Below are 16,461 nucleotides of genomic sequence, written 5' to 3'. Positions count from 1 at the left end.
AAGCACAATGATCTTAATTTAACTTGACCAGTGTTTTTTGTTTGTTTGTTTTTGTGTTTTTTATTTGTATGTTGGATTGTCTGGAATCTAGGAAGCCACCGCAGTATGTTTTCAATAGTGAAGTGTTCTCAATGCCTTCAAATGTCCAACCCTCCCAACTGTATTGGATGTAGGAAAGAGACAAGAAGAGTCAGGTCCAGGGTCAAGGTCAGCAAGACACTCCAGGCAGTGGAGTTAGAAGCAGAACTACAGAATGTTGGCTCTGGGAAGAGCAGATTTTACAGATCATTTATTCCAACCTCATCATTTTATCAAAGTCAGGGATGGGAGGAAACTAAGGCCTGGAGTGGCTAAATGCTTTTCCAAGGTCAACCCACAGATCCAAAGCCCAGACCCTCTGACTTTCCAAACAGTGCTTTTTCCTCTATAATGAGTTCAGCTCATTGTATGTTTTTTCCAGGTCCAGATTCACAACATAGAGCAGAAGGTAGGGGCACCAAGGTAGGGGCAGGAACCTTAGGTATCATTCAAAGGGTTGGGAGACACAACTACAGGTGAAAGTCTCACAGTTTCACCACCATTTCTGTCCTTCTTTCTTAACTGACTTGCTTGGAAGCCAAGAAGGTATCCTCTTTGTCTTGCATCAAAGCCTGAAATAATGAAGCACGTGGATGTCTACTCATCCCAAAGGAAAAGGAAGCCTTTGAGCAGCAAATGATGCAACAACATCCTGCCTCCCTGCATCATCTGTTTTTCCATTGTTTTTTCATCCTTCCATTCCTGACAGCAGAGCAGTTGTCTTTCTTCTGACAGAAGACACAACAAAGGCTGTACTTGGTTCAGCATGAATTCTGGACCCCAAAAGTATGTGTGGGTTGCAAGGCAATTATTCTGCAAGAGAGCATATTTTTCCAAGCAAATTGCACCCTTCACTCCCTGCATTAAGCTGGACCTGAACAACGCTCTGCTGACTCACACTAATGCTGCCAGAGGCTTTACCTGTGATTTTCCAAGCAGCAGGTTTTGGGTTGGCAGAGTAAAGCTGTCTGACGAAATGATGGGCTCGTCTTCTCTCACAGAGGCGTTCTTTAAAGAACAAAATGTCAGCATGCCTGGGACAACAGGCAGAGGCACCAAGGCTCAGATGATGCAGGTGCCCAGCCTGCCAAACTTCAGGGGACACGAAAAGGGATGAAGGGGCAGAATCAGGGTCAAGGTCAGGAAGATGCTCTGGGTGATGAAGTTAGAAGTAAAATCGCAGAATGTTGGCTCTGGGAAGAACAAATTTTACAGATCATTTATTTCAAACTTATCATTTTACAAAATTAAAAAAAAAAAAAGGAAATGAAGGCCTGGAGTAGTTAATTGCTTTTCCAAGGTCAACTCATGAATCTAGTCCCCAGGTTCCCAACTCCCTATCCAGTGCTCTTTCCTGCACAGTGACTCAGCTCCTTATGTCTTTTCCAAGTCTAGATTATCTTTAGGAATGAGGGTAAATAATATATTTTTAAATGTTTGCAATACAAAACAAAAAGGCAAACAACCCAATTAAAAATGGGCAAAGGCCTTGAATAGACATTTTCCAGTGACATACAAATAACCAATACACATGTGAAAAAGCATACATCATTAGCCATTAGGGAAATGCAAATCAAAACCACAATGAGATCCTCCTTCACACCCACAAAGATAGCTATTATTTTTAAAAATGGAAAATACCAAGAATTGGAGAAGATGCAGAAAAATTGGTACTCTATGTTGTTCCAATTTGCTATATTGTTTGTAGGAATGTAAAATGGTGCACATAGTGTAGTAAGCAATATGGCAATTTCTCAAAAAGGTGAATAAATATTGACCATATGATATGACAATTCTACTTCTAGGTATATTCCCAAAGAGAATGAAAATAGGGTCTCAAAAAGATACATTTACACAAATGTTCATAGCAGCATTATTCACAATAGCCAAAAAGTGGAAATAATCCAAGTGCCCATCAACAAAGGAACGGGTAAACAAAGTGTGGTACATACCCACAATGGAATATTATTCAGCCACTAGAATGAAGTTCAGAGGCACATTGCAATGGAAGAAGATTGAAAGCATTATGCTCAATAAAATAAGCAAAACATATAAGCACTGTGCTGGTTTGAAAGGATGTATGTTCCCTAGAAAAGCCATGTTTTAATCTAAGTTACATTTCATAAAGGCAGAATAATCCCTATTCAATACTGTATGTTTGAATCTGTAATTAGATCATCTCCCTGGAGATGTGATTTAATCAAGAGTGGTTGTTAAACTGAATTAGGTAGAGGTGTGTCTCCACCTGTTTGGGTGGGTCTTGATTAGTTTCTGAAATACTATGAAAGAGGAAACATTTTGGAGAATGAAGGAGATTTCAGAGAGAGCAGAGCAGAACAGCATAGCCATGAGAAGCAGAGTCCACCAGTCAGTGACTTTTGGAGATGAAGAAGGAAAATGCCTCCCAGGGAGCGTCATGAAACAGGAAGCCAGGAGAGAAAGCTAGCAGATGATGCCGTGTTAGCCACGTGCTGTTCCAGATGAGAGAGAAACTCTGACTGTGTTTGCCATGTGCCCTTCCACTTGAGAGAGAAACCCTGAATTTCATTGGCCTTCTTGAACCAAGGTGTCTTTCCCTGGATGCCATAGATTGGGCATTTCTATAGACTTGTTTTAATTGGGACATTTTCTCAGCCTCTAGCAACTTATTAAATTCCCATTTTTAAAAGCCATTCTGTTTCTGGTATATTGCATTCTGGCAGCTAGCAAATTAGAACAAGGACAAATATTGTATGATATCACTTATAAGAGGTACCTAGAAATAGCAAATTCACAAAGACAGAAAGTAGATTAGAAGTTACTTGGAGATGGGAGATGGGGAAGGGGAACTATATGTTTGGTGAATACAGAACATACGCACATATTTAAAAAAGGAAACTGAGGGCAGGATTTTTGAGGCTTTTCTCTGCTTTGAGCACAGTTGTGAAGATCCAGCCTTTAAGATGGTCTGCCCAGGCTTTGGGACAAGACTTGGAAAGAAGGTCCTGTCAGGTGAGAACGATATTTCTGATCCTGAAGGATTCTCAAGGAGAAACTATGGAATCTACATTCCAGAGGACTTTAAGTCTGGTCTAGATGATACCAAAAAGGACAGACTGGGGGCAACTACTTAGCTAGTTTCCCACTGTTGGTCATAAATAATTCCGTTGTGGGTTTCTCCTGGAATCTGTGGGAAGAGCCAGCTGTTTGGATGTCATAGAGACATGGTTTCCCCGAAATGCCTTGTGTTGGACTGCACAGCCTGCTACCTCACCACCCAACCTCTCCATGAAAATTAAGTGCTGGAGTTACTTTTCCCAACTGGGTCTTTGTATCTTCAGCTGTAAAACCAGGTTCATGAGACTTGGTCGAAAGATATTATCCCTCACCCTTAGAGTAATCTCATGAACCTGACAAAATACTCAACTCAAAAAATGGGGGTTCATTATTTGTTTCTTATTATTATTTTAAAGAATGAGATCACTCATTCATTTATTCAAGAAATGTGTATTATGCATCTATTATGTGCCAAGAACTATGCTAAGGCTACAATAAAAAGTCAGATAAGCCAGTCTCTTAAATCTCAGGGCCCACTGTCTGGGAGGAAGAAAGACAATTATTCAAACAATAAGCAAATATTACATATCCTTAGAGAAGCATGGAACCACAGAGCACAAAGAAGAGAACATTGTGTCTCAAGTTCCTCTGCTCAAGATTATATTTTATGTCAGCAGTGCTTTCTCCCAACAGAAGGCAGGGCCCAGTGGGAATTCTTATTGATTTGCTTTTGTTCGCTCATGACTTCAAGACTTTTCCATGTTGGCACATTTAGGATAGGGCCATGTCTGTCTTTTTTTCCTTTCGTATCAAGCCTGGTGCTTAGCACAAATTAAATCCTCAGTTAGTATTTATTAAATATTAAATATGAATGGATTACTCCTTTTTTGTTGAGATGAATTCACATAACATAAAATTAACCATTTCCAGGTGTACAATTCAGTGGCACCTACCACATTCGTAGTATTGTGTAGCCATCTCCTCCATCTGGTTTCAAAATATTTTCACCACCCCAAAAGGAAATCCCATATCCATTCAAGCGGCCATTCCCCAAATCCTTCTCCCCTACCCACTGGCAACCACTAATCTACTTTCTGTCTCTACGGATTTGCCTATTCTAGACATTTCATATAAATGGAATCACCTAATATGTGACCTTTTGTGTCTGGTTTCTTTCACCTAACATGATTTTCTTTGTGATTCATCCAAATTGTAACATGTATGAGGACTTCATTCCTTTTTATGAAGAACTGAGTGTTTTCAATGACTGCATAGTAGTTCATCATGGGAATGTAACATGATTAATCACCTCCCATTCATGGACATTTAAATGTATTTTTGCTAATCCATTTAATAACCCATTGAACACTTTTGGTGCAAATAATTTTGTATGCTTTTAAAGCCAATTTTTGTTAAACATTAAGTGCAGCTGATTTCTTCAATAAGCACTTAATTGAACTAACTTTCTGTTAACCAAATTGACCAATTTTCAACTGGTCATTTCAGCCAAATTGCTGAACTGGGAGCTCCATGTAGACACAAACAAAGCATCCTAGAGTAGGCAAAGTTTTAATGAGAAAGGAAAATGAATCCAGTAGAGATTCTAATATGCCTTTCTTCCTAACCACAGGGGAAAGCACTTACATCTTCCCAAACATAATTACCTTCCTGGTGTTTAATGAATACAACTTTAGTTCATGCGAAATAGTTTAAATCTGCTAAAACCCAAGACATGGGGCAGGGCTATTTGTACTTGCTGATCTAGTATATAAAAGTAAAGCTTTAGATGTCTGGAGATGATTGATTTGGGGCAGCCCAGTAGGGTGTCATTGCAAGCAATTACCTAAAGTATCTTAACACGTTAAGTAAATCTTAAAAAAAAGACCTAGAGAAGGACCCCAGCTGCTGGAACCGGGGGCATGGCAGAGGTGGGAAGTGGGCACAGCAGTAAGGCTAAGAGGAAAAGTTTACGGTGTTTTTCTGCATCAGAACCCAAAAATAGTTTCCAATTTTCAGCAGGCACAAGGATCACTTGGGGAGATTATCACAAATACAGACGCCCACCCCAATTCACTGAATCCGATTCAGTTTTGAGGAGATTAAACATCTACATGCTTAACAAGTTCCTTGGATAACTTTCAATCCACACAAAGCTCAAACACCATTTGCCCCAACCACTGAAGAGCCCCATGTTTGTACCATACCATTTGGGCTCTGCAGCAGAAGAGCCTTTCCTAAAGGCACCTAAGCTCCCACTGAATGTCTTAGTCTGCCAGAGCTGCAACGATAAATATCACACAATGCATTGACTTAAACCGTGGGAATTTATTTCACAGTTTTGAGGCTAGAAGAAATCCTAAATCAAGTTATCAGCAAGGCTTGCTTTCTCCCCAAAGACCGGCATTCTGGTGCTGGCTGCAGGTGGTCCTTAGGGTTCCTTGGCTTGTCTCTGCTTCCTGTCACATGGCATCGCCCTCTCTTTTCTGCTTCTGTGACTTTCGAGTTCTTTTTTAAGGCCCCCAGGAATCCAGACTAAGGCCCATCCTGGTTCAGTTGGCCATACCTTAACTAAAATTATCATCTTTAAAAGGTCCTATTTAAAATGCACTGGGAGATGGATTAAGATTAAGAACGTGTGTTTTTTTCAGGTACGTAATTCAAACTACTGCGGGGAAGAACGCTGTAAGAAACTGCAGCACATACCACCCCTGCATTATCGCAGGGTGACGTTGAAGCGGTTGCCCTGACCCTATACGAAGCCCCATGTGATAAACAACTTTGCAATCCACTGTTCTAGAAAATTTCAGTTTCTCCTGAACAACTGGTACCCTTTGGGGAGGGAGGGCAATAATCAACCATATTTCTAATTCTATTTTCGTGGGCCAGGACGCTCCCCCAGTTTCAGTTCTTAGTAGCTATCTTTTTGGAACCATATTCAACGCTTGGGTTTCCACCCAACATATCCCTTTTTATATCTATATTGTCCAATACCACAATTGAAAACGTCTTCTTCCATTTGTCATACCGTTTATATTTTTGCAAGCCATTTCCAAGCCTTTGCAGAGTTAGGCATGGTATGTGCATGTGTGTGTATAGGTAAGCTTGTTTATCTTCCTGCTTATACACAGGTAAGTTTGTTTACCTACCTACTTATATTTCCTGAGAAATACACATATTCAGTAGTGTCATGGTTCCCACTAAAGAAGGTACTGAAGAGATTATCAAATGGAAGGATGGGGCCACTGGTTAAAAGCTACATAGAAAAAAAAAGAAAGAAAAAAATAGAAAAAAAAAAAACGCTACATAGAGGGTGCTGTGATTAAAATGCATGGGGGCGGGCCACGGTGGGTCAGTGGCAGAGTTCTCAGGAGACCCAAGTTCGGTACCTGCCCATGTTAAAAAAAAAAAAAAAGAATGGTAGTGGGGGTTCCACGATGAAGCAAACCAAGATGGCATTCCTGCCAAGTGTGCTTCCCCTTCCCCACCTTTGCCTGCCCCGCTGGAGTTTGATGAGCCTGCCTGCCTCATCGCTTCCTTCCTGTGTTGGTCTGCTGACTCCCAGCGTCTGGGGCCCAGACACTCCTAACCTTGGCCAGGTGCCTGGCCATCCCTGCAAAAGCAGCAGGCCAGAATGTGCAAATCCCTCTCCACTCCTGCAGAAACAGCTCCTAGTTTCCGCACCGGTGGCTGTGGCTTCGCGATGTCATCTTTGAACGGCAAGGATAAGATGGCTTTAATAGGCGAAGAGATTTGTTCTACCACTCACGCCTTTAATCCGCGCGGAGCAATCGGCTCATGGAAATTGGGCATGTCTAAACGGGGGCTCGTATCTCAAGACTTTCAGCTAAGACCCTGGAGAAGTGATTACTGAGCTGCAGCAGTGTAGAGCCCTCCGGGTAGCCACAGAACTCACGTGTCCACAAGAGCCCTCCAAGACTCCTCTCTAAACTGAGTCCCCCGAAACCCGTCACATTCATACAGGAAGAGCACAAGGTAATGAGATAGCTGTTTTTTCCACCTCCTGACCTAGCAATGCTGCTTGGGTTTAGAATTTGACCGTGTCCGACTTTGCTTTCATCGTGGAAAGTTTTGATGGGTGAATTACTTTTCCTATGAAGCAAGCGGGAGCAGGTGGATTAAGAGGTGCTCAGTGCCTATGAAGCAAGCTGTGAACAGAAATTCATGTGGGCACTTATCAGGTTACACCGCCCCCGCACGTGGATTTATCTCTGGAAGGGAAATAGTCCTCTCTCCTTTGGTGATAAAAGCACACAGGGGTCAAATGACAGGCCTAGAGTCACATAAGAGCAAGTAAACACGTTAGACTTAAATCCTGACACATTTTTTCGTGCCCAGCTCGTGGCAGGCGACTGGCAAAAGAACAGCCTAAGAATTGGGAATCACATCGGAGGGGTGGACCCCATTCCAGACCCCAGGGAGCCCCCCAACTTCAGGACCTGCTCCCTCTGAAATGCAGTAGTCACCGTACTTCCCCCCAACACGCTTTCATTTCAATTAGTTTTGCCAGATACATACCAAGAGTTGGCATTTTTAAATACACATTTTTTTTAAATGGTAATATGTGTGTGTGTTTTGCCTGTAAATGATTTGACTTTGTAAGCATATAAAATAAATGGGAAATCTCAGCATCATTCTCCTGTATTAGAAGCTGCTACCCAGAAATATCTATTTTGGTAGCAGCAATTTTTTCCCCGTTCTTTCTCACGTGGGGAAGATGGAAACTGCAAAGCCATTTATCTCACCAAAATTAGCCCTGTGACAACTCTGAGTTATTAATAGCCACTCCCCACGGCATTAGCGTTTATGTCGACAGGGGTCAAGTGGTGGCCACCAGAGATGGAGAGATGCCAGGGTAAGCGCGGGGGACACCGCGGACATGCAGCCCGTGTCGGCTGACGGAGCGGGAGAGGGGACAGGCATGATCCCCGGCCACCTCCACAGCAGAGGCCTTCCTGCCCGAGGGAAAAGGTGCTGAGCCCCTCTGGCTCGGGCGTGAGCGGCCTCGGGGCACCCCACGTGCCCTCCCGTCGCTGCCGGCCCTGGCCCTGGCTGCACCTGCGCTGACCACCCTGCCCTGCAGGGCCAGCGTCTCAGACCACAGCTGTCCTGCCTCTCAGGACTAGGGGGCGCTCTTCCTCCTTTCTCACTGTCTGAAGTCTTTTTTTTTTTTCCAAACATAAACCAGATGATCATTCCATTCTTGGTATATAATCAATAACTCACAATATCATCAGGTACTTGTATGTTCATCACCATGATCATTTCTTAGAACATTTGCATCAATTCAGAAAAAGAAAAAAGGAAAAAACTCATACCTACCATACCCCTTATCCCTCCCTCTCATTGACTGCTATTGTTTCCATCTACCCAATGTGCTTTGGCCTTTGTTACCCTTATTTTTTTTTCTATACCCTTTACCATTCCCTTTCACTGATCACTAGCATTTCAATCTACTAAATTTATTTTAACATTTGTTCCCCCTGTTATTTATTTATTTTTAATCCACATGTTTTACTCATCTGTCCATACTGTAGATCAAAGGAGAATCAGACACAAAGTTTTCAAATCACACAGTCACATTGCGAAAGCTCTATCACTATATAATCATCTTCAAGAAACATGGCTACTGGAACACAGCTCTACACTTTAAGGCAGTTCCCTCTAGCCTCTCTGTTATGCTTTAACTAAAAAGGTGATATCTATATAATGTGCAAAAATAACTCCAAGCTAACCTCACGACTCTGTTTGAAATCTCTCAGCCATTGACACTTTATTTTCTCTCATTTCTCTCTTCTCCCTTTCAGTCGAGAAGGTTTTCTCAATCACTTGATGCTGAGTCCCAGCTCTTTCTAGGATTTCTGTCCCACGTTGCCAGGAAGGTTTACACCCAAGAACCATGTCCCACGTAGAGAGGGGGAGGGCAGTGAGTTTGCTTGTTGTGTTGGCTGAGAGAGAGAGGCCACATTTGAGCAACGAAAGAGGTTCTCTTGGGGGTGACTCTTAGCCTATCCTTTGTGGGGATGTTTCATATGAACAAACCCTAAGATTGAGGGCTCAGCCTATGGCTTTGGTTGTCCCCACTGCTTGTGAGAATATCAGGAATTCTCCACATGGGGAGGTTGAATTTTCCCCCTTTCTCACCATTCCCGCAAGGGGACTCTGCAAATACTTTTTTTATTCACTGTTCAAATCACTCTGGGATTTCTCAGGGCATCACTCTGGACAGACCTACAAAATCTCATGCCCTACTCAAGGTTCCATGTACTTTTGGTGTTCAATTAAACTGTCCACATAAGTTATATTAGGAAATGCACTCGTCAAAATATAACTTTTGTACCAAATAAACATTCTTTTTTGCTTTAGTCTCAAACATCAGTTAAAATTTTAAAATATGAATTACCATCTATTTTCAACACCCTGCAATATTGACATTCCTTTGTTCTTCCTCAAGCAAAAACATTTTTTAATTTGTACATTTAGTCATTATCATTGTATACTCTAGGCATTCTTAGGTTATACCATCTTAGTCTTTATCATCTATCTTTCCTTCTGATTTCATTTGTGCCCCCAACCCTCCTCCCTCTATCATTCTCACATTCAGCTTCATTCAGTGTTCTAACAATTATTGTACTATAATTAGGTAGTATTGTGCTATCCGTTTCTGAATTTTTACAATCAGTTGTTGGAAGTCTTAAGCATGGAATAGGCCTTTGCTTGATTTTCCACACACAGTTGATGCTCTTATTTCTCAGTGAATGTGGCTCAGGGCCAAACCGAAATCTTCCATTGCTGCAAATCCTTGCATTTCTTCACCACTTCCTACAGCTTTTCTTTAGGTCACTGTGGAGCCCCTGCACCTCTCGTGTGAGTGACCAAAGCTAAGGTTAAATATGAGATTCATCTCTCAAGAGACAGGAACGCACTCTGGCTGGTTCAAATTCTAGCTCCTTTACTACTTAAAAATGGATGAATTGGGGGTGCAAGTGTAGGTGAGTGGTAGAATTCTCGCCTGCATTGCAAGAGACCCAGATTTGATTCCCAGTCCATGTACTTCCCAAAAAACAAACAAGCAAAACAAGCAAAAAAAACCCAAACAAACAAAAAGTTCAGCAAATGGGGCTGTAATAGTGGGATACTCACATGGAAAAATAATGAACTGTGACCCTGCCATGCAGCATACAAAAAAAAAAAATGGATGAATTGCTCAACTGCCCGGTGACTCAGTTTCTTCACCTGTAAGATATGAATTACAGGGTATGCCTTCAAAAGGCCATGTGGGGAGAAAGTGCCAAGATGGCGGCTTAGCGAGGTGTGGGATTTAGGTCATCCTCCAGAACAGCTACTAAATAGGCAGGAACAGCACAGAACAACTGCTGGGGCCACATCAGGGACCGGACACAGCGTACCCCAGTCTGGACCAGGTGGACCAGCTGCAAGCCCCCCCAGAACCATGAGTTTCCCAAGCCACGACAGCCAGCACACACACACACTCCCCCCCCCCCACACACACACACACAGGCTGCTTCCCAGAGAGAAAGGAAAGAGAGTTTACCAGCAGCAGGAGCTGAGCACAAATAAGCTTCAATTGTGGAATTAACTCACAAATTCTGACTACTAAAAATAGGCCCCCAGCTCAGCTGAACCTTGTCAAAGTGGAGGTTGCTGATTTTTGCCCGGGCGCCAAGGGGGCAGGGCTGACAGAAAAGGAAAAAAAGAAACAGAGATTTTTTGGATCGGATAGCACATAATACTTGAAGGGGTTTGAGCCTTGAAGGAAAGGAAGGGGCACATAGGATCTGAAGGTACACAAAGAAACATACCAACTTATGCTCTTGATTGGCAAACCTGAGGAATGAGGGTCCTGCTCTGAGAAGGATTTTTCTTTTTCTTTTTTGGGGCTGTGTTTCTACAAAGGCTTGACTGCCTTTGGATACAGCTGCAAGGTTTCTCAGGCTGCAACTGCCCCAGGCATAGGCAGAAACAAGCTTGTTTGAGAGCTTGTCTGGAGCCTGTGCCTTCCCCAGGGGAGGGGTTGGGCCCAGCTCAGGTGGAATCCCTCCCTAAAGGGATTCAGACCCCAGGGTTTGGAAATTTGAAGCAATTAAAGCCAGCCTCTCCTCTGTCTCCACCACGCCCCCAGCAGGGAGAGTCTGCCAAAGTTAGAGGTACCGCATCATCTTATGCTGATGGGACCTGCAGTCAGACAAGCGCCACATACTGGGCAGGATAAGAAAAACAGAGCCCAGAGACTTCACAGGAAAGTCTTTCAACCTGCTGAGAGGGAAAGTCTCTCACCCTCAGGGAAAACTGATGCAGGTGACACTTTCCTCCTGACAGGAGGCCAGTCTGGTCCGGGAAAATCTGGCTGGGGTCTATAATACCTAAGTAGACCCTCCTAAGGGTGCGGTGGTGGTGGTGGAAGGTACCATACAGGCAGGACAAGAAACAAGAAAACAAGAACTGAAAAATTCTGTTCTGTTAAACGAAACCTAAGCTAGTGGTCCAGAATAAGCTGAACTGCATGTCAAAGAACAGATAGACAACAAAGTCATCCAGCAAGAAAATCCTAGGTAAAAGAAGTGAAAACAATCTCGAGAATAAACTAATTAAGGTAATTAAATGCCTAGAAGCCAGCAAAAAATAATGAATCACTCTAGGAAAATTGAAGATATGGCCTAGTCAAAGGAACAAACCAACAATTCAAATGAGATACAGGAGTTGAAACAATTAATTCAGAATGTTCGAACATGGAAAACCTAATCAAAAATCAAATCAATGAATTGAGGGAGGATATAAAGAAGGCAAGGAATGAACAAAAAGAAGAAATTGAAAGTCTGAAAAAGCAAATCACAGAACTTATGGGAACGAAAGGCACAGTAGAAGAGATTAAAAAATAGTAATAATAATGGAAACCTACAATGTCAGATTTCAAGAGGCCGAGCATAGGATTAGTGAACTGCAAGACAGAACATCTAAAATCCAACAAGCAAAAAACATATATATGGAAAAATATGAGCAGGGACTCGGGGAATTGAATGACAACATGATGCAGATGAATATATGTATTGTGGATGTCCCAGAAGGAGAAGAGAAGAGAAAAGGAACAAAAAAACTAATAGAGAAAATTATCACTGACAATTTCCTAACTCTTATGAAAGACTTAAAATTACAGATCCAAGAAGTACAGAGTACCCCAAACAGAATAGATCCAAATAGATGTACTCCAAGACACTTACTAATCAAAATGTCAAATGTCAAAGAGAAAGAGAGAATCTTGAAAGCAGCAAGAGAAAAGCAATCCATCACATACAAGGGAAACCCAATAAGACTATGTGTAGATTTCTCAGCAGAAACCATGGAGGCAAGAAGACAGTGGGATGATATATTTAAATTATTAAAAGAGAAAAACTCCCAACCAAGAATTCTATATCCAGCAAAATTGTCCTTCAAAAATGAGGGCAAAATTGAAGCATTTTCAGACAAAAAATCACTAAGAGACTTTGTGACCAAGAGACCGGCTCTGCAAGAAATACTAAAGGGAGCATTAGAGGCAGATACAAAAAGACAGGAGAGAGAGGTATGGAGAAGAGTGTAGAAATGAAGACTATCAATAAAAGTAAAAAGGAGAAAAACAAGATATCACATATAAAATCCAAAAGGCAAAATGGTAGAAGAAAGTACTACCCATACAGTAATAACACTAAATGTTAATGGTTAACCTCCCCAATCAAAAGACAATCAAAGACTGGCAGAATGGATTAAAAAAACAGGACCCATCTGTATGCTGTCTACAGGAAACACATCTTAGACCCAAGGATAAACATAGGTTGAAAGTGAAAGGTTGGGAAAAGATATTTCAGGCAAATAACAATCAGAAAAGAGCAGCAGTAGCTATACTAATATCCAACAAATTAGACTTCAAATGTAGAACAGTTCAAAAAAGGCAAAGAAGGACAATATGGATTAATAAAAGGAACAATTCAACAAGAAGACATAACAATCATAAATATTTATGCACTGAGCCAGAATGCTCCAAAATACATGAGGCAAACACTGAAAAGATAAATAGACACATCTGCCATAATAGTTGGAGACTTCAATTCCCCACTCTCAACAATGGACAGAACATCTAGACAGAGGATCAATAAAGAAACAAAGAATTTGAATAATACAGTAAATGAGCTAGACTTAACAGACATTGATAGAACATTACACTCCGCAACAACAGGATACACCTTTTTCTCAAGTGCTCATAGATCATTCTCAAGGATAGACCATATGCTGGGACACAAAGGAAATCTCAATAAATTTAAAAAGATTGAAATCATACAAAACACTTTCTCAGATCATAAAGGAATGAAGTTAGAAATCAGTAATAGACAGAGTGCCAGAAAATTCACAAATATGTGCAGGCTCAACAACACATTCTTAAACAACAAGTGGGTCAAGGAAGAAATTACAAGAGACATCAGTAAATATCTCGAGAAAAATGAAAATGAAAACACAACTTATCAAAATTTATGGGATGCAGCAAAGGCAGTGCTAAGAGGGAAATTTATTGCCCTAAATGCCTATATCAAAAAAGAAGAAAGGGCAAAAATTGAGGAATTAACTGTCCACTTGGAAGAACTAGAGAAAGGACAGCAAACTAACCCCAAAGCAAGTAAAAAGAAAGACATAATGAAGATTAGAGTAGAAATAAATGAAATTGAGAACATGAAAACAATTGAGAAAATCAACAAAACCAGAAGTTGGTTCTATGAGAATATCAATAAGATTGATGGACTCTTTGCAAGGTTGACAAAAAGAAGAAGAGAGAGGATGCAAATAAATGCAATCAGAAATGGAAGAGGAGATATAACCACTAACTCCACAGAAATAAAGGAAGTCATGAGAGGATACTATGAAAAACTTTATGCTAATAAATTCAACAATGTAGATGAAATGGACAACTTTCTAGAAAGGCATAAACAACCAACAGTGACTTGAGAAGAAATAGAAGATCTCAACAAACCAATCACAAGTAAAGAAATTGAATCAGTCATTAAGAAGCTCCCCAAAAAGAAAAGTACAGGACCAGATGGTTTCACATGTGAATTCTACCAAACATCCAAGAAAGAATTAGTACCAATCCTACTCAAACTCTTCAAAAAAATTGAAGGGGAGGGAAAGCTACCTAACTCATTCTACAAAGCCAACATCACCCTATACCAAAGCCAGATAATATTTGGAAACAATATATCAGATAAAGGTCTAGTATCCAGAATATATAAAGAGATTGTTCAACTCAACAACAAAAAGACAGACAACCCAGTTACAAAATGGGCAAAAGACTTGACCAGACACTTCTCAAAGAGGAAATACAAATGGCCAAAAGGCACATGAAAAGATGCTCAGCTTCTCTGGCTATTAGGGAAATACAAATCAAAACCACAATGAGGTATCATCTCACACCCACCAGAATGGCCATTATCAATAAAACACAAAACAACAAGTGCTGGGAGAGGATGTGGAGAAAAAGGCACACTTATCCACTGTCGGTGGGAACATCAAATGACACAACCATGTGGAAGGCAGTTTGGCGGTTCCTCAGGAAGCTAAATATGGAATTGCCATATGACCCAACAATACCATTGTTAGGTACTCAGAGGACATGAGGGCAAGGACACAAATGGACATTTGCACACCAATGTTTATAGCAGCATTATTTACAATTGCAAAGAGATGGAAACAGCCAAAATGTCCATCAACAGAAGAGTGGCTAAACAAACTGTAGTATATACATACAATGGAATATTATGCAGCTGTAAGACAGAATAAAGTTATAAAGTACATAACAACATGGATGGACCTTAAGGACATCATGCTGAGTGAGATTAGGCAGAAACAAAAGGACAAATACTGTATGTTCTCACTGATATGAACTGACATTTAATGAATAAGCTTGGAGAATGTCATTGGTAACAGAGACCATCAGGAGATAGAAATAGGGTAAGATATTGGGTAATTGGAGCTGAAGGGATACAGACTGTGCAACAGGATGATTGTAAAAACTCAGAAATGGATAACACAATACTACCCAACTGTAATACTATTATGTTAAATCACTGAATGAAGCTGAATGTGAGAATGATAAAGGGAGGAGGCCTGGGGGCATAAATAAAATCAGAAAGAAAGATAGACAATAAAGACTGAGATGGTATAATCTAGGAATGCCTAGAGTGTAGAATGATAGTGACTAAACGTACAAGTTTAAAAAATGTTTTTGCATGAGGAAGAAAAAAGGAATGTCATTACTGCAGGGTGTTGAAAATAGATGGTAATTAACATTTTAAAATTTTAACTTATGTGTGAGACTAAAGCAAAAAATGTTTATTTGGTACAAAATTTATATTTGACTAGTGCATATCCTAATATAACTTATGTAGACAGCTTAATTGAACACCATAAGTACATGGAACCTTGAGTAGAGCATGCGATTTTGTTGGTTTGCCCAGAGTGATGCCCTAAGAAATCCCAGAGGGATTTGAACAGTGAATAAAAAAGTATTTGCAGAGTCCCCTTGGGGAATGGTGAAAAAGGGGGGAAATCCAACTTCCCCAAGTTGAATTCTTGATATTCTCACAAGCAGTGGGGACAACCAAAGCCATCGGTCAAGCCCCCAATCTTGGGGTTTGTTCATATGAAACTTAACCCCACAAAGGATAGGTCAAGCCTACTTAAAATTAGGCCTAAGAATCACCCACAAGAGAACCTCTTTTGTTGCTCAGATGTGGCCTCTCTCTCCAGCCAATACAACAAGCAAACTCACTGCCCTTCCCTTGTCTATGTGGGACATGACTCCCAGGGGTGTGGACCTTCCTGGCAATGTGGGACAGAAATCCTAGAATGAGCTGGGACTCAGCATCAAGGGATTGAGAAAACCTTCTTGACCAAAAGGGGGAAGAGTGAAATGAGACAAAATAAAGAGTCAATGGCTGGGAGATTCCAAACAGAGTCTGAAGTTTATCCAGGAGTTTATTCTTACACATTAAATAGGTATCACCTTTTTAGTCAAGATGTAATGGAAAGGCTGGAGGGAACTGCCTGAAAATATAGAGCTGTGTTCCAGTAGCCATGTTTCTTGAAGATGATTGTATAATGATACAGCTTTCACAGTGTGACTTTGTGATTGTGAAAACCTTGTGTCTGATGCTCTTTTTATTTATCTTATCAACAGATGAGTAAAGCATATGGAATAAAAATAAATAATAGGGGGGACAAATGTTAAAAACAAATTTAGATTGAAATGCCAGTGATCAATGAAAGGGAGGGGTAAAGGGTATG

General features: G+C 41.0%; 1 long non-coding RNA gene across 1 annotated transcript; it reads right to left on the bottom strand.

The window, feature by feature from the left end:
• Positions 1-8,907: 8,907 nt before the first annotated feature.
• LOC143666643 (uncharacterized) lies at positions 8,908-14,712 on the bottom strand. Its single transcript, XR_013167717.1, has 3 exons — positions 14,594-14,712; positions 10,276-10,368; positions 8,908-9,080 (listed from the first exon to the last, which is right to left on the bottom strand). It is a non-coding gene; the product is annotated as an uncharacterized LOC143666643 (long non-coding RNA).
• Between the last annotated feature and the right edge of the window lie 1,749 nt (positions 14,713-16,461).

The sequence above is a fragment of the Tamandua tetradactyla genome, chromosome 23 (genome assembly GCF_023851605.1).
Source record: "Tamandua tetradactyla isolate mTamTet1 chromosome 23, mTamTet1.pri, whole genome shotgun sequence".
In the NCBI taxonomy this organism is placed as follows: domain Eukaryota; kingdom Metazoa; phylum Chordata; class Mammalia; order Pilosa; family Myrmecophagidae; genus Tamandua; species Tamandua tetradactyla.
This window is presented reverse-complemented; position numbering and strand designations above follow the sequence as displayed.